The 19,700-nt window shown below is 46.7% G+C and overlaps 1 long non-coding RNA gene across 1 annotated transcript; it reads left to right on the top strand.

Moving 5' to 3' along the window:
* Positions 1 to 2,214: 2,214 nt before the first annotated feature.
* Positions 2,215 to 19,180, top strand: LOC115089667. The gene is made up of 3 exons (XR_003856194.1): positions 2,215 to 2,253; positions 14,655 to 14,738; positions 18,513 to 19,180. It is a non-coding gene; the product is annotated as an uncharacterized LOC115089667 (long non-coding RNA).
* Positions 19,181 to 19,700: the final 520 nt, after the last annotated feature.

The raw sequence follows: 19,700 nt of genomic DNA, 5'->3' as shown, positions 1-19,700 counted from the left end.
AAGATGGAACTTTTGAAAATAGGGGGGGATGCTGAACCCTCCTAAAAAAAAAATTAATGCCCCCCCCCCCTACAAAAACAAGGGGGCCATCAATCTCATTGACCTGCCTGTATTTAAGTGGCCAGAGCGAAGGTAACATGGACGTTGGGAAGATTCACGTGCCCAAAACAAAAGCCAGGAACACACAAAGTCCCACCAGTTATTCTTCTCCCAAATTCCAGCTCAGCTCCACCAGTCTTCCTCTGCCACAGCCCATCCACACCACAGTACCTATCCTCCTCCCCCCTTTTTTCTCTAATATCTTCTTCCTCTTCCCATCTTAGCTGCGTTCCCTCCCTTTCCTGTTTACTCTCTCTGCACCTTTTAATTCTCCCCCTCCTGCATGGGCACATTTTAACCTGTACGGGCAAGTGGTTTAACTCAGCTCTACCTGTTTCATTGCCTGCATCCTCTTCCCCCCACTCTGCTCCCCATTTCTTCTTGACCTGTCGTCCTCTGTTCCAGCTCCCTGCCAGGTAGACTAAAGCAAGCTATTCCAAATCCAGGGACCCAGTAATTGGAAATAGGTCTTCTGCATGGGAGCTGCCAGGCACTTGCCAGCCCAAGTGGTTATGATCTGACAGAGCATGGCAGGTACGTTCTTATATTCTCTTCCGCAGGCTTGTTTCACACACCCCTTCCGCATCAGCCTCTGGGCAATGACAGGAGGGCGGGGCACTGGCCAATAGAGGACAGCACCAGAACCTGTACTATTAACCATTCTGTGCCCTGTCACTTCACTTAGCTATTAGCACTCATATTTTTGTTCTTTTTTTTTCTCCTTTTAGCCACTTTATAACATTTTTGTAAGATGTATACAAATTTTGTCATGTGGGAGTTTCCTGAATCTAAGTCACAAAAGCTGTTGTGGGAGGGTGGCACCCTGGATGGCTGTCCTGATTTTCTGTTCCCCCACCACCACCACCCCCAGGATGGCCCTGGTACTAGTTTCACCCCTCCCCTTCACTGCTTCCACCCACCCACCTCTCCTTAGCATGTCAGCCTGCATCTCATGGGCCTGCTCATCTCTCTTCTCAATTTGATTCCCCTACAGGCTTAGATCTCTTCCTCCCTGTGTTCCCTGAGCCCAGGCCCATTGGGTTTTTCTTCTGGAACCACTCCTTCCCAGCTCCTGCAGCACTTTTCCCTTGCCGGCAGAGTCCACATACGTCACTCCGCCATTCACAGATGCATGTGGTGCTCCCTGCCCTCAGCTCAGAAACCCCAGAGATAACTGCCATCTCCTGAGAGATAGAACAGTGGAAATTTTTTTTTTTTTTTAATTTTTGTGAAGAAAGGGAATGGTTCTCCCCCCACTGATTCAAGACCTGACCACAGTGAACACAATGGAGAGGGGGAGGAGGGGGATTGAAGGGGAGAACTTTAAAGAAAATGGAGATCCAACAGAGCCACACACACAAAATGTGAAGAGATAGATGTTTATTATTGCAGCAGTAGATAATACTGATTATAACTGACTACATGGCATATAAAGAAAAATTTCATGAAACATATTTCTGCATTATACTGATATATTTCAGGCAGTCATATCGGTAATTTCTTGTTTCTTGTATATTGTTTTGGCAACCTGTGATGATCTCTAATAAAAATTTACAAATTGAAAAAAAAGACCTGACCGCAGCCCCTCTCGCTGTGAGAGAGATTTTCTGCCCATGGTATCACATGCCATCACAACCTCCCCCTTTCCAGTAACATTCCAGTAAAATACCTGCCTCTCATTTTTTTTATAACTTCTATTTTCCTAGTGTGTAGCAGGACCAATGGGTATAGTGTGCTCCTGATAGCAGTTGGAGACGGAGTCAGATTTCAATCTGACGTCAGCACTACATATACCCCTGCACGAGGCTCTGCTCTCCAGTTTTTTCCGTCTCCATAGCAGTTTGGGACTTCACACACGCACAGCGTTAGAAAACCAAACTCCAAATTTAAAGAAGAAACAAAGAAAACCTTACCTCCAAAACGAGTCCTGTTCTCCTGCGGTGATACCTAAGGGTCCCTCCCCCAGTCGAGATTTCCTGAGGTGATTTCCGAGAACCCTCAGAGGCAGCCTCGGTCCTGGCATGGACTTAGCCCCCGGGAAAGGGAGCGGCCGAGAGGCAGCGGGTGCAGAACCGAGCGCGGTGGTGAAGGAAATTCCCTCTCCCCCCGTAGCCGGAGACCGCCCAGCAGAGGACCAGGAAGCGCTGAGACAAGGTAAGGTAGAAAATTTTCTCTAAGTCTCTTAGGCTCGGACAGCTGCACAGATCATCCCTCTGGTGTCTGTACATTTGGGTTGAGCAGCCCCGTCCGGGCTAGACCCCGATCCGGCAAGAGGGTCCTCCCACGTGGAGACCCCCTGGGGGCCGCCATCTTACTGCGTGGTCGCTGGCACCTCCCCCCCCCCCGGTCGCCGCATCGTCCACACAACTGAGCCGTGCATACATCGGGGCCGGGCGCACAGCAGCACACCCAGGGGTGCCAAGCGCACAACTAGGCCCACGCGCACAGCCATGCGTGCATCTTCCGTTCCTACGCGCACAATGTAGGCATACCCGGAACACATAACCAGGCCTCCAGGCACGCGCACCTGTTCAGGATACACGCGCAAATCATGGCACCGTTGTCTAAGCTAAAGGTCCAGTCCTCTGCCCGGCATGCCACCTGAGAGCGGCGCAGCCCGAGGTGACCTCCGCCCTGTGCCTGCTATGCGAAGCTCAGGGGGGAGCCAAGACAAGGTCCCCCTCAGTCTGTAGAGGACTCCGGATCCACCAGCGAGACTACCCCGGACCTCTCTATTCCCGACTCAGCCCCTCCTCAGTGGGAGCCCTTGGGGAGCGCCATCGGACCCAATGCTGTCCCAGGCAACTTCACATGGGCGGGATCCTTCGCTGAGCTGCAATCTGACATCCATGCACAGACAGGGCCACCAGCGGCACAACCGCAACCCCCACCATGGTCCAGAACTCCCAGGCCCCTCCCGGCCTCCACCAGATGAGCTGCCCCTGGACAAATACCTCCCCTTAGGGGACACCGATGATTCGGAGGAGGAACCAGAACCCCTGGAAGAGGGGGAACTCCCTCCAGGAACGGAACCATATCGCACCATGACGCGCTTCTTCCCAAAAGACAAATTATCAGATCTCGTAGCCACGAGTCTGAAGGCATTGGCCATCCCAGACACATGCAACACAGCAGAGTCCAAGGCAAGCCTCTTCCTGGCTGGGCTCCGCCAGATCTCACGCCATTTCCCTATGCTACAGGCCGTACGCAACCTCACGGGAGGGGCCTGGGAAGTTCTGGACCACTGGGGAGGTATTTGTCCAGGGGCGGCTCATCTGGTGGAGGCCGGAAGGGGCCTGGGAGTTCTGGACCACTGGCTGGTTTGTGGTTGTGCCACTGGTGGCTCTGTCTGTGCATGGATGTAGGATTGTAGCTCAGCGAAGAATCCTGCCCAGGTGAAGTTGCCTGGGACCGCAGGCCAAGGAGGACACAGCATTCGCAAGGGCAGTACTAAATGGGCCACGGGCAGCCTCCCACCCAGTTCGGGAGTAGCTTTTGTACATCCCAGTGGTCCTGAGTCCATCTGCTACACGCTAGGAAATGTAGAAATTACTTACCTGATAATTTCATTTTTTTAGTGTAGACAGATGGACTCAGCACCCCGCCCATGGCTGTCTCGCAATCAAGAATCCTCGGGGGAACCTCCCCCACAAGAGCAACACAAGCACGGGTAAGCCCACTCTTATCTCTAGTTCAGACACCCATACTACCAGGTGCCAGCACTTCTCGGTTGAGTGTCCTGGCGGTCTCCAGCTAGAAACCACGTCAACCAATTCAAGTTAATCAAGTTATCCAAGTTAATAAAAAAAAAATTATCCAAACACATAGATCCATAATTGCTTTTCAAGGAGAAAACTGGAGAACAAAGCTTCGTGCACGGGTATATGTAGTGCTGACGTCAGATTGAAATCTGATCCGTCTCCAACTGCTATCAGGAGTACACTATACCCATTGGTCCTGAGTCCATCTGTCTACACTAAGGAAAATGAAATTATCAGGTAAGTAATTTCTACAATTTTTCTATCCTCAGGCTCTCTCCACAGCTCTTATCTATTCTTGCTAGTCCCACTCTTTCCTGCCACTTCCATTCCTTTCCTCACCCCTTCATGATCTGCTCATGACCCTTCTCTTGGTTTACTTCTCTGAGCAGCCCCCCTCCTTTCCAAGTCCACCTCTCCCTCTCCCTCCTTCTTAAGTTCCTTCACCTAATCCCTCACCCCAGTTTCTCTGTTCACAGCCCATGTCATCTCTCCATTTATATCCCCTTCTCTTAGCTTCTCTCCCTTTCTGCCAGCTAATGCCTCTTCTCCCAGACTTTGTGCCTACTCCTCTCTCTTGGCCCCATGATCATCCCCTCACAGTTTCTGTCCCTTCCAGTCAGTATTCTGTTTTTTACATTCCTCTCCCACTCACTATCACCTTTTACAACCAATCTTCCCATCTACCTGGCAGTAGTTCTCGCAGCCCCTCTCCAACCCTCAGTTTCTCTGTCCCTCAGTGCCTTTCCTAGTATCTCTACTATTGTCCTTCCCATCTCACTTTAACTCAGGGCAGACCGAAGACAGGAAGCTTGTCTGTCCTGCACTGCTGCTGCTCTCTGGTCTCCTGGCAGCCCATTGGTCAGACATTCTACAGCCAGCCAATAGGCTGTCGGGGGTAAGGGAGCAGGAGCGGAGGAGGCCCATGGGCTTTCTTCCTGCCCTTCCCCTGTGGCATGAAGCTCTCTGCTCCTACTTCATGAGAGTGCAGGAGACCATATTGGGGATGCTAAAGCCCCTTCAGAGCTGGTGCCTGTTTTTAGTGCTGTTGGGGAGAAGAGGGTTGGTTGTGTTAAGTATTTGTTCTTACATGTATACTTGGAGGCCTGCTAGAGAGAATAGCGTTGCGGTGAGCTTTGGGTGGGAGGGTAGGTTGCCATTTCAAAATCTTGAGATAACTATCTACAAAACTCAGTGTGGGCTGGGTTTCTGCAATGACCGGTAACCTCACAAAAGCAGTGAGGCCTGGCAGGTGCTGATAAATAGACTTACTTCAGCTTGGAATAACAGTAAGGCAAAACTTGGTTTCTCTACAACTCTAGTTCCTATTGCTTCATTTCCCTCAGCGTGGTGATCTGCTTCTCCAGATCCAGCCTGATGATAAAAGAAGGAACTGTCCTGTACCAGATAAAGTTTTCTATATTAGTGGCGTAGCCCAGTAGTTAGAACAGTAGTCTGCAAGCCAGGGTTCAGATGTTGCTGACACTGGAACCACTTCACCCTCCATTGCCTCACATACAAATTTAGGGATTATTTACTAAAGGTCTTCTCCCGTTTGGTGTCTGTGGGGAAAGAAAATGCTAAGTAAATAGGGTCCTTAGATCGTAAGCCCTCTGGGAGCAGGGGCATACCTGCAGTACCCAAGTGTCACAAAAGGCAGAATAGAAATAAAAAAAAAAAAAAAAGGCCACCTGACATCTATGCGCCGGGACCTTCCTCTTCACCGGAACGGTGCAAGCTCCATTCGCGGCATGCCAGGGTCTCCTCTGCCATTTTCTGCGCAGAATTTGGCAATTCTGCACAGGAGGGGAATTCTGCGCTCCGCAGTAGCGCAGAATTCCCCCCAGGACTAACACATCGAAGAACACCCGATTCATTAAAATCAATAAGGATTAAATAAAAAATCTCTCACTCTCCATACCTGGGAGCGTTTGACTTCCGGTGTGTTAATGTTCTATAAAGCCCCGGGTGAAAAGCACCAGGTTCATCTTGAAAGAGGTGAACTCCCCAGCAACACCTCCCTTCCAGTTCTGTTAGGGATGACATGCACAAAGCAGAAAGGTTTAGTGGGGGATCATCCCTTCCTATCTGGGATTTTGCAGGCTAGGAATCCTTTAATTACGTGGAAGAATATCTACCCGACTGTCTCCGTTAACGCCCTTATGAGTGAGGAATAAATCACACAGGTCAGTTATTCTACAGGGGGAGTTTTCTTTCTCACCGGCAATTGGAAGAGAAATTAGAGGGCAACCCGATCCCGGTTTTTCCTTGTCTGCAGCTACAGGGGAACCCTCCAGTCTGACAAGGGCAATGCCTGCCTTTAGTGGTTGATTAAGGCCTGTCAAGGAGTTATTCCTTGGGAAGGTTAAGAATAAAGGATTCAGTTAATACTCGAAGAGGAGGGGGACCCCATTAGTAATTTAAAAATGCGATGGGTTACTGACATAGACAAGGACATAACGGAAGAGCAGTGGGATCACATGACTTGGCGGCTCTTTAAGGCTAATTCATTACGAATGACTATTAAAGAAAATGGATGTAAAATGTTGGACCATTGGTTTCATACCCCCATTCGCTTACATAAAACGAAGCTCCGTGACACAGATGGGTGTTGGAGGGGCTGTGGCGAGGCAGGATCCTTGATTCACATGTGCTGGACTTCTCCTCTGATAACGATTTACTGGAAAGAGGGCAAATCATGATTTTATGACATCACTAAAGCCTCCCTTCCATTTGACCCAGCCATAACTGTGGTTTTTTTTTAATTTAATCTTTATTAAATTTCTGAAACATTTTACAATGAAAAAAGAAATAAGAATAGTTGGTTTACATTTACCACAAAAAACCATCCCAGGGAAAATCTTATAAAGAAAAACAAATTATTTATAAACTCAAATACAGTCCACATTAATGGGAGGACTTACTATAATAAAAAAATCATTAGGAAAATTACCAAGAGACATGGTAACTGCGGAATTTAATATCTTTAACCAATATTTCCAATAGAGTTGTTATAAACTTTCTCATCCTTCTTTATCACCAAGAAGAGTTTCTAAATGAGTTGGCTCAAGCAAAACAAACTTATTTTTATTATACATAATCAAACATCTGCAAGGAAATTTGAGAAAGAATGTAGCTCCAATGGCTAACACTCTCTCTCTCAACGCAAGAAATTGTTTTCTTCTTACTTGGGTAGTTTTTGAGACGTCAGGGAACACCTGTATTGGTTGTCCACAAAATTTAAACTCTTTATTTCTAAAATATTTTTGCATAGCAAGATTTTTGTCCTGCTCTAAACTGAAAGCAACAATAAACGTTGCTCGAGTTTGTATATTGTCTACTGACGCCTCAAAAAAAGCTGTTAAATTAGGGCTTTGATTTGACATAACATCAATACCTCCCTCAGGGGCTAGTTCAGCTCTTTTCTGTCTTGATAAATAATACATTTTAGAAATCAATAATTCTTTAGATATCCCAAGAGTCTCTTTCACGTATTTCCTGAACAATTCATGTGCAGACAAAAGTCTTGTACTTGGAAAGTTCAGGAAGCGTAAGTTTTTATTTCTCATATTATTCTCTAGATTTTCTAATTGCCTGTAAAGAATCAAAGAGTGCTTAATAAAAGCAGTCCCAGAAGCTTGCAAAGAAGAAATTTTTGAATTAGAAAAAGTGTTCGCTGTTTCCAATATTGGAAACAGCCATGATTTTACTAGGGTTTCCTGTTCCAGACATCACTTCTTCTCGCTCTGGGGGGGTACCCATTAGTGATTCATCTGCTGGTGGCTGCAAGATGAAACATTGCTCAAAAATGGAAATCTGCAGATATTCCAACTTACACACTCTGGATGCAAACCATTTGGAAGTTTTTTCAATGGAGATTCTCACTTTTTCTCTGGGATAAATATCACAATGGGGTTCTAAATTTTATGGGTAAGGCTTCCAACAACAGACCTGCATGCTAGGTTTTCCCATGTTAAACACTATGGGGTGGATTTTAATACATGTGCATACGCGCACACACATGGACGCACCAAATTTATAACATGCGTGCGCCGGCGCGCGCATGTTATAAAATCATTGGGCCGCGCACCGGATTTTGTAATCCGCACATGCATGTATGCAGCAAGCTTAAGGGGAGGGGGAGGGGGGGGAATTATGCAAGTTTTGCGCGATTTCGCATCGTGGCCTTCCCCAGTTCCCTACCCTCTATCCTAACCTCCCTTCCCCTCTCCTCTTCGCCCCCTAAACCCATTCCCTTACCTTTTTATTTTCTTATTTTGTTGCTTACTGCTTCATTGGAGCAGTAGCAACTTGCGCGTGCGCACCAGGATTCCCTTCCCGATACAGCGGCAAATGGCCGCTGTACCGGCCACCTCCAGCTCTGCCCCCCCCCCCCAAGACTGCCCCCCTTACAGGCCCTGGCACTTAATCGCATACCGGGGTTTACGCGTGTGGCCAGGCCCGTTTGAAAATTGGCCTGGCACGCGTAAGGCCTGGGATATACGCGCTGGGCCGATTTAAAATCTACCTGTATATCGGGACCTACTATTTGGGTTACCTGTCCATATACCTGTAAATTTTGTTACTGGACTGATAGGTCCATCTCATCACATGATGTTTTAGTTAACTGGATGGACCTTTTTATTACCTGTCTGCAATTCTGTCCTTACCTGTTATGCAACTTTTTATTAATATACTCACTGTAAAAGCTTCTGTCCTATGCACCTTTGTCATTTTCACTGTCTTTATTGCTGGATTTTCTGCATATTTTAATAATAATAAAAAAATATTTAAAAACAGCAGATGACCAGAATAACATCCAATAATTAAATTCATAATTTTTAAAATTTCCCAAACACCAATACAATATTTCAAAACCACACACAATTCAAATAACACCAATTAATTAAAATCAATAAAGATGAATTAAAAAAAAAAATCACTCACTCTCCATACCTGGGAACTTTTGACTTCTGGTCAACCTGAGATTGTAGTGAAGTAGTGGGAGGGGAAGGGAGGTGCACAAACTTTCTCCTACCTCATGGTCACACACATTCATCTTCATGCACACATAAACACGCTTTCAAAATACACACACAGACACACAAAAGCTGGCTGGCTCCCTCTCTCTCAGGCTCGCACACACACTGGCTCACTGTCTCTTAGGCGCATGCATGCTGGCTCGCTCCCTCTCTTCCACACACACATACACTGGCTCCATTCCCTCTCCTCCATATAAACACACACTGGCTCCATTCCCTCTCCTCCACACACAGACTGGCTCCATTCCCTCTCCTTCATACATACACAGACATGCTGGTTCCACTCTCTCTCCTTCACTCACATCACACAGGCTCCACTCCCTCTCCTTTACACACATGCACACACACAAGCTGGTCCCACTCCCTCTTCTCCAATCACACACACACTGGCTCCACTCCCTCTCCTCCACACAAACACGTACATAGGTTCTGGCTCCAGCTCCAGTCCCTCTCCTTCAGTTAGGTCACGGGCCTCCTCTACCTTTGCCGCTGCGTGGGATGGGCTCCACTGGCAGCCGCAGGCCTCCTCCTCTGCTGCTGCCGGGTGGGATAGGCGCCCCTCAGCAGCCGTGAGCCTCCTCTTCTGCCGCGGGCCTCCTTCACCTCTGCCCCCAAGCGGCATAGGCACTCCTGGTGGCTGTAGAGCCTTTTCCTCTTTTGGTGAGATGGGATCCTCTGCCCCCTTGGCGACCCCCCACAGCCTGGCACCCGGGGACGTTTGCCCCCTCCTCGCTATACCAGTGAGGCCACTTCAACTTTCCTTCCTGTGGGGCTGGGACAAGATCAGCAGATAACGCTTTTGCTACAAAGGCAAACTCTTCACTTTATGGTGGCAAAATTCAATCTCTCCACCGATGTCCTTCATCCAGTGCAGTGGTTGGTGATATCAAAATCCAGTTTGAAATGATTGGGGACCCAATACCAGGAGCTCACAATCCAACAGCATTGGTCTCTGCTAAAGTTATTTTATACTTTTATTTTGAAGGGGTGAAAGAGGGGAGAGTTGCTCATTTTTAGCCTAGTTGCTTTTGTGTTCCTGCGTTTGGATCCTCTTCTCAGCTTCTCAAGCCTGCTCCTTTTTCCCACTATCTACAAGTAGAAGGGACTGCAGGGACTGCCTCCGGACACATTGTCGCCCAGCTGGTGTGGTCAGGGGCTGGCAGTGGCTCCAGTTCCATGCGGCCCAGCTTTCCACTACAGGCCCAAAATATGGACTTTCTAAAGGAGGGGTTTGAAAAAGGGTGAGTAGTATGTTACTTTTGAGTTTCTGCTGTCAGCGCAGTATAAGAGAGGAAATCTCAGGAACCCTGCATAGCAAGCCTCCATGCAGTGGATAACATTAGACCTCCCTGGCAAAATTCTATTCCAATATAGTTTTAAGTGCTCTGAGCGAGTCTCCCTTTGAGACTCTGAAAGACATTTTGCTTAAGGTTTTCTCTTTTACATGTTTTAATCATCAAATATCAGATTTTTATTTTTTTTTTCCATCCCAACATACCAGTGCAGTACCCTGCAATCAGATTTCATGGGCTCAGGCTATTATGGGCAGATCTGATAGAGAACAAATTCATACCTGCTAATTAGCTATCTTGGTGTTCACCACTTGTTAATGGAAACACTGCACCCCTTCCATGCTGTTGCTATTTCATTCTACCACTACAGATTTTACAGGCCTCCCCTATTCTGAATTTAGATACCCTCACCCTGCCTATATGAATTGTTTGAGATAACTATTAGCTGATTCCTTTTCATCACTGCCACTTTTACATACCACAATTTGCACCAACAGGGTGTAAAAAAGTGATAGTACCTAGCTCTGTCATATGGTTTCATTATTAATAAGAACATAAGATATCTTTATTTTATTTGTATTCCGCCTTTCGGCATGTCAAAGTAGATTGCATTCATGTACTGTAGTTATTCCTCTGTCCTCAGTGGGCTTACAATTTGACAGGCCAATGCAATAATCTGAGCGTTAAGAAACTGTGCTGTTTTTCAGTGCATAATTTTAATGCATAGATTACATTTTTTTTTAAACTGTTGAGGCAGTAAGGTAATAGAATGCAAATGCATCAGGAGTTTAAAAAAATGTGCATTAACTATAAAATGTGCATTCGGCAAGAATGAACACACATTTTACCTCAGGAAAGTGAATTCCAGAGCTTAAAATAATTTTCTCCAATTTGTTTTGAATGTGCTACCTACTAACTTCATTGAGTGTCTAAAACGTGTAAATCAAAATCCCTTAAAGTAGGAATTTGTTTCACTGATCTACACAACACATTCTACACTTTCATCCTGAAACAATAATTATAAAGATATTTTAAAGTAATTAAGAATGACAAAAAAAAGGTCTTGATTTCATAAGTCTTCACATCCCTTGACTCAATTGTGAGTGGAAGCCCCATTTGCAAAAATATTCCACCTGTGACTGGTCCACCATTTCAAAGTGGATTACATTCAGGTACTGTAGATATTTTCCTGTCCCCAGTGGGCTCATAATCTAAGGTCCTATTTACTAAGCATTTTCCCATATACACAAAATGGGAGAAAACCTTTAGTAAATAAGTCCCTAAGGGGGTCATTTTCTATTGATATCGCACGCAAAAAGTCCTTTTTTGCATGCGATAGCTTCATAGGGGCAGAGTTGGGGCGGCGTCAGCACCGGAAGAGGAGGAGTCGGGGCAGCACCAGGGCGGACGCAGCGGAAACATCGCTGGCGGCGAAAAGGTAGGAACCCTTATCTCTGCCAATAGCGCACCCAATAGCATTACCTTTTACGTTGGCGCTATTGGGTGCGAATGCCGGGCACAATAATAATAATACCACGGTGGTGCGATCACTGCCGGCTTTCTCAGGTCCAGCCCCCCCCCCTCCGAATTCAGAGAGGTTTATACCTAAAAAAGGGAGCGCAAAATGACTTGCCCATGGTCAGAGAGAGTGTTGGCAAGATTTGAACCCTGGCTACCCTGCTGCTCTAGCCACTAGTCTACTCTTCCAGTCCATGAATGATTTAGGATAAGGTTTACCAGCTTTGCTCAGTGGGATAGTACAGATTGTGTTTATTTGTGGCAGAAGAGCTCAAGCGCTTTCAAGTTTATTTGATTTATTTTCAACCACTTCAAAGCAGATTAGCATTGAGACCAAACGGTTCCACTTTGATCAGTGTCCCCTAAGCGTTTCTCTGCAGATGTGATGATGCGGCACATCAGTCTTCTCCCGCATGGGCGCGGTGTCCCCTAAGTGTTTCTCTGCAGATGTGATGCGGCACATCAGTCTTCTCCCGCATGGGCGCAGTGTCCCCTAAGGTTTCTCTGCAGATGTGATGCGGCACATCAGTCTTCTCCCGCATGGGCGCAGTGTCCCTTAAGCGTTCCTCTGCAGATGTGATGATGCGGCACATCAGTCTTCTCCCGCATGGGTGCGGTGTCCCCTAAGCGTTTCTCTGCAGATGTGATGCGGCACATCAGTCTTCTCCCGCATGGGCGCGGTGTCCCCTAAGCGTTTCTCTGCAGATGTGATGCGGCACATCAGTCTTCTCCCGCATGGGCGCGGTGTCCCCTAAGCGTTTCTCTGCAGATGTGATGCGGCACATCAGTCTTTTCCCGCATGGGCGCGGTGTCCCCTAAGCGTTTCTCTGCAGATGTGATGCGGCACATCAGTCTTTTCCCGCATAGGCGCGGTGTCCCCTAAGCGTTTCTCTGCAGATGTGATGCGGCACATCAGTCTTCTCCCGCATGGGAGCGGTGTCACCTAAGCGTTTCTCTGCAGATGTGATGCGGCACATCAGTCTTCTCCCGCATGGGCGCGGTGTCCCCTAAGCGTTTCTCTGCAGATGTGATGCGGCACATCAGTCTTCTCCCGCATGGGCGCGGTGTCCCCTAAGCGTTTCTCTGCAGATGTGATGCGGCACATCAGTCTTCTCCCGCATGGGCGCGGTGTCCCCTAAGCGTTTCTCTGCAGATGTGATGCGGCACATCAGTCTTTTCCCGCATGGGCGCGGTGTCCCCTAAGCGTTTCTCTGCAGATGTGATGCGGCACATCAGTCTTCTCCCGCATGGGCGCGGTGTCCCCTAAGCGTTTCTCTGCAGATGTGATGCGGCACATCAGTCTTCTCCCGCATGGGCGCGGTGTCCCCTAAGTGTTTCTCTGCAGATGTGATGCGGCACATCAGTCTTCTCCCGCATGGGCGCGGTGTCCCCTAAGTGTTTCTCTGCAGATGTGATGCGGCACATCAGTCTTCTCCCGCATGGGCGCGGTGTCCCCTAAGCGTTTCTCTGCAGATGTGATGATGCGGCACATCAATCTTCTCCCACATGGGTGCGGTGTCCCCTAAGCGTTTCTCTGCAGATGTGATGCGGCACATCAGTCTTCTCCCGCATGGGTACGGTGTCCCCTAAGTGTTTCTCTGCAGATGTGATGCGGCACATCAGTCTTCTCCCGCATGGGCGCGGTGTCCCCTAAGCGTTTCTCTGCAGATGTGATGCGGCACATCAGTCTTCTCCCGCATGGGCGCGGTGTCCCCTAAGCGTTTCTCTGCAGATGTGATGATGCGGCACATCAATCTTCTCCCACATGGGTGCGGTGTCCCCTAAGCGTTTCTCTGCAGATGTGATGCGGCACATCAGTCTTCTCCCGCATGGGTACGGTGTCCCCTAAGTGTTTCTCTGCAGATGTGATGCGGCACATCAGTCTTCTCCCGCATGGGCGCGGTGTCCCCTAAGCGTTTCTCTGCAGATGTGATGCGGCACATCAGGTGGCTTTTCTTCAGCAGTGGCTTCCTTCTTGCCACCCTCCCATACAGGCTATGTTTAGGGAATAATTTTAAACAGTCAATGCTTGCCTCAGCTAGAGACCGGGGTAGTTCTTTTAAAGTAATCATACAGTGACCCACAGCTACCGTGTTGGAGGGAAAGCCTGACCACAGGCTCTGGGTGCTGCCAAATTGGTTCCTCTTTACAATGATGAACCCAAGAGTGCCCCAAGGGATATTCAAAAACATTGACAGGAGTTTTGCGGTACCTTATCCACTGAGCAATTTATTGAAGCATGAGCTTTCAAGGACAGAGTCCACTTTGTCAGATGCATGAAGTGATGTAAAGGAAATGGGTAAAATATGTACAGAACAAAGAGAAGGCAATGAATTAGGCAGGACACGGTAGGGAGAGAGTGTTACTAGCATTATAGTATAGACTACTGACAACTTGAGGTATTTTACCTGTTTCCTGTACATCACTTCATGCATCTGACAAAGTGGACTCTGTCCTTGAAAGCTGATGCCTCAATAAATTGCTGTCTATAAGGTGACACACGACACCTGTCATTTTTGCTTCATCAGACTAACACGGCTAATCCTCTGAAGATTTTTCAAATACCTTGACATTTTCTTATTGCCTTCTCCCACTCTGTACCTTTAAGTAACATTAGCACAGAGTTATTTTGGCAGCTCCATGTTTGGCATGTTTTGACCTTTGCTTCTGATGTCCGTCATAGAACAGAAACAGCGTGATTCTTCATGCAGGAGTATTCACATCAGCTCCACTGCTGGGACTGGATGCAGATGGGCTCTTTTTAACTTTTTATGCACCTTGGAAAGGTAGATTGTTGAACCAGAGCTAATCTGAGGGTGAAGACTTATGCTGTAATTACTTCTGGAATATTGTTATAATTGTTCTTTCATAATTAAAGTGCAGAGTATGTTGTGCAGATTAGTGAAATAAACCTTAATGCATTGTGATTTGTATTTCTTGCACAGTGGACCATGAAAAATGTACAAGAGTGTGAAGACTATTATAGGGCACTGTCTTTATTACCAGGATTTGATAATCTCCAATACATAGTAAGTAAACATAATATAACCTCTGAATATAGCCCACATACAGGACAGACCAAACAAATCGTTAAGAAGAGGGGAGTGGTCAGGACAAAGTTCAGAGCTGACAGATAATTAACATATAATGATTGCACAGCGCTGCTGTGTTCACCCCGGTTAGCAGCCTAGTTGCTCATTTTGAGTCTGGGGAGAGAGTGAACTTCTAGAATACATTTTTATTCCCACTCGCTTACAGGTAAATTTTAAAAGTGTTGCTCACACATAAACAACCCCACGCATGTGGATGTGGGCCGTGCACGAGCATCAAGAATTTTAAGAAGCCGTGAAGTATGCACGTACCCACCCACGCGGGCATCAAGAACAAGGGGGGGGGGGGGCGGAAATGGGGGGGGCAAGGTGTTCCTGGGCGGGGCCAAGAGTAACTTGTGCAACTTCAAATTTTAGAAAAGCTGACCATGGCGCGCGTAGGTGTGTTACCTGCATAACATTACTGCTAGTCCTGATAAGGAGCAAGTCTGGAGATCTCAAGTTTTAGGGTTTTTCAAGACTGGGGGGGGAGAGCGAGCACTGTAGGAGAGAGAATATGACACTTTATATATCTACCACTGTAAGAGGGGCACTTTCAGTTCAGGGTGGGTTTGAATCATAAGAACCTTATTATCCAAACCTTTTTTAAAGCCACTTACACTTAACTGCCATAACCACATCCTCTGCAATGAATTCCAGAACTTAATTATGCGTTAGTGAAAAATAATTTTCTCTTGTTTTAAATGAGCTACTTGTTAACTTCATAAAGTGTCCCCTAGTTCTTCTATTGTCTAGGAGAGTAAATAACTGATTTACATTTACCTGTTCAAGTCCTTCATACTCTCCCCCGTGGCCAGGGTGCAAGGGTCTGTAGTGCACCAATGTAACACCGCACCCCCCAAACCCACGCTGAGCTGAAAGTGCCCCCTTACAGTGGAGATAGATATAGTGTCGTATGGTCTCTCCTACACCCGGTAAGGAGCTGAGAAAAATGGTTTTCCCCTTGTGTGAGCATACGCACGGAGCGGGATGCCAGTGGCCAGTGGTAGGTGTCCACCTTCACGGAGCGGAAGGATGGAGGGCTGTCATCTCCCAATTAAATAAATAATAAAAAAAAACCAGGGATGGGATCCATCAGTTCTAGAGGACGCATATAAAGAGCAGGTAGTAAAACACTGCATGGAGCGGCAGTAGCCACAGAGGCATTAACGGAGCGGGATGCCGGTGGTAGGTGTCCACCTTCACAGAGTAGAAGGATGAAGGGCATCCATCTCCCAATTAAAAAAAAAAAAGAAAAAAAGAAAAAAACAGGGATGGGTTCATGGGCTATAGGTATTACCAATTATTAGGCTTTTCAATATTTGATGATAGTTAATGTGACTTTCAAGGCATGCTTCACTTTCGGTGCATGTCCGGCATGACTCCCTGCTTCAATGACAGGGGAAAAGAAAAACTGATACTTCACACATTTCCAGCATTGCCCTCTGCTTCATGGCAGAGAGCTATGCTGCCGCTTACCCAACTAATCAAACTTAATATTTCACTTGGAAGCAGCTCCATCACTGCTCTCTACATTAATAGTGGGGGTGAAAAGGGAATTAGAACATAAGGTTACTAAGAGCCAAGAGAAACAGTTAAGTATGAGAAAAAATAAGTGTAAGGCTTACTGGGCAGACTGGATGGACCGGTTGGTCTTCTTCTGCCGTCATTTCTATGTTTCTATGTAAAAGCCACTAAAGCCCTGGTGGTAATTCACGCAGACTAAACCAATGCTCTTCACCAACTCAACAGCTGACTATAATACTGTATATATCAGAACCGCATCAGCAAGCCTGACGACGGGCTTAGTGGGAATCTAAGCCGACCGGTCTTTTCTATCATTTGCGGTTCGATAGATGGTACAGAATCACCAACCTTATTTCTCTGTGCCTATCGATGAAATTGACTCAAGACTGTAGAATTTCATCGGATGGGCACAGACAAATAAGTTCATTCGAGATTACTCTTAAGCACCGGTTGGTGATTCTGTACCATCTATCGAACCGCAAATGATAGAAAAGACCGGCCGGCTTAGATTCCCACTAAGCCCGTCGTCAGGCTTGCTGATGCGGTTCTGATATATACAGTATTATATGCAGCTGTTGAGTTGGTGAAGAGCATTGGTTTAGTTGGCACGATACCTTTTGTATATATCCTCAGCAATTTGCATACAGTATAGTGGCTCTTTGTTTTTGTATTTTGTAAAGGTAATTCGCGCAGGACATTTACTCGATCCACCTCTTAAGATCACGCGCACACATACGAGTGGCAGGGTATTTTAAATGATATGCACGTATGTCTGTGCATATTAAATCGCAGCGTATCTCTGTTCTCGTGCCAATATGCGTGCTCGCACATTCTTTATAAAGTTAGCCAGTCAGGGAGCAGGCCTTAGAAGGATAATGGTCAGGTACAAAAGACTTGGACAACAAATCTGAATAAGAAACAACTGGGAAATGTTATTTTTGTAAAAGATGACTTTAATTGTTTTTCAGTGCTGTTTATTCCATGCTTTCCCCCACCCCCATACACACAAAAGATAGAAAATAATTCGGAGGCTCCTGCTTGGCTTAACAGAACAATTTTGGTTTGCTGAAGATGCTGGAGCTGACAGTTGGGGTGATAACTGAAATCCTATCGGACAAGACTCTGCCCTAAGGCTGGTTCACACAGCGCCCACTGCTCAAAGCGTACACTTTTAAATGAAACCTCTGGCTTTCTAATCGTTACAGACAGTTTCTTCCTCTCACAGCAGGGCACGGGGTGATGCAGCGCTGCCCCTCTGCTGAGAAACCTTTGGGGACGGGAGACCTCCAGCTCAGGTCTACACAACGTAATATTAAAGCAGCACTTCAACCGAGCCAACCTGCTGGAAAAGTAATTCTAGCAAACTGTGGTAATTTGTGTGTGTGTGGGTGTGTGTGCCATAGCTCAGGGAGACGAGCGGCTCCTAAGAAGCTGTTCAGGCAGCATCCAGGAAGAACCCCCAAATTGCAGTGAAAATAAATAACTTTTTTTCTCCTCCTCTGGCTGAATAGCACTATATCTTGACAGTGTGCACTATTTTATATATATATAATCACACTATCGAAAGGTTCTGCCCTAGGTAATGTACAACAGAATAGGGGAAGCGATAATCTCAGCAGAAAGGGAGCATGTTAGCTTAGGTTAAGGTGATGTGACTGTGCAAAATCCCACACCACTACTGCACGGAAAAACAACTGCCTGCTGCTTTTCAGTAATGGAAAGGTTATCAGTTCTTTCTAGCTACCTTACAAGCAAGATATTCCCAAACTCTCCAAGACCGACCCCGAGCTTAGACACAGGCCTGTAACGGAAAATCTTTTCTTCCTCCATCACCCTGTCCTTCACGTCAGCAACCAGAGTCACATTTGGTGCCAGCTCGGCCCTTGCTCGTGTGTGCACCAGCGCCTCTGTCCTCAAGCTGGAGGAAGCGGCTACCAGTGCCAAGACAATGGGGGGGATGGATCTTAAAGAGAAGGTGTTGGGTGGATGGGGGTCACCGACTGGATCATCATTGTAAATTCTTCTATTCCCCATGTATTGTAACCAGGGGACCTGTACTCGCCATTTTCAAATTTAGATTAAAAGACAATTAATGCAAATATATTTTTGCAAGTTTAATGGATTGTCCTTCTAAACAACTGGGTCCAGTGTGTTCTTAAAGGTAAATTATGCAAATTATATTTCCAGAAGCATGAGGAGGTTGTGCATCCAGTTAAGTGTTGTCAGCATGAAAATCATCTACATCTGCCAAGAACTATCGAATGGCTACATTCCTGGAACTTGCTCCTTTTAAGATTTGGCTACTGGTGGGGCTTGAACTAGGGCCCTGCTTGTGGGAAGAAGGCTAAAACGTCAGTGGAGGGAAGGCTGCGGTACTGGAGAGTAGAAGCCCAATGCCAGGACTGATAACTACGTGCCCAAGGAATCAGATTGGCCCGCCAGCCTTGAAGTGGAGATGCTAGGAAGAAGGAAGTGATCCCCAGCAACCTGAAGGCTACCCAGCCACGTTAGGAAACTCAGGCCTCTGCACTACACCGATGGGCCCTTCTGACGTGCATTTTGGTTCCCTGGCCAGTGAAACCACTGCTTCTTCCGGACTGGGCTGGCCCCGAGAGAGAACTGCTCTTCCTGGGCTTCAGGTAACCCAGGCTGGGAACCTGGCAGTTGACGTTTGCTCTTGAGGACTCAGTAAACCACAATTTACTGTGACTTATTTTGACACTTAACTAGCTGCACGTAAAGTGAAGACAGCAGATATTCCCGTAACTCCAAAAAATTAACCCACGTTCCCTTCAACTTGTTAAATGTTAAACCGTTGCATGGGAAAGCTAAATAAATAAGTAAATGGTTCAAGCACACAGCATTGTTAAATGTACTGTGACTTATCCAACCTAAAGGACCTTAATAAAAAAGCAAAGTTTCCAGCCACGGGAGAAATCTTTATGAAGGGAGGACGCTCTCTCGATCACAGCGTATCGGAAAAAGACAAAAATACCTCAAAACAGCAGAAAGAAAAATTAAACTACGTAATCTCTACCGATATTTAGAGACACAGGAACAGAGGCGAGCTGACATGCTGCTAATCCTTCACAAGTGAGGTGCTAAAATTTAGCATCATACACCCATGGAAAGAAAAAGCTATAAGAACATAAGAAAATGCCATACTGGGTCAGACCAAGGGTCCATCAAGCCCAGCATCCTGTTTCCAACAGTGGCCAATCCAGGCCATAAGAACCTGGCAACCTATTTCCTCCATATTTAGGGGTTTGACACATTCGAAGGGAAAATGTTTCTTTTTCCTGCAGTGGCTCCAACACCTGCCGATGCTCCTGCAGCTGGGATCCCAACTATCAGAGTCTCCTTGGAGTGGTATTT

Source organism: Rhinatrema bivittatum, chromosome 4 (genome assembly GCF_901001135.1).
Source record: "Rhinatrema bivittatum chromosome 4, aRhiBiv1.1, whole genome shotgun sequence".
NCBI lineage: Eukaryota > Metazoa > Chordata > Amphibia > Gymnophiona > Rhinatrematidae > Rhinatrema > Rhinatrema bivittatum.
This window is presented reverse-complemented; position numbering and strand designations above follow the sequence as displayed.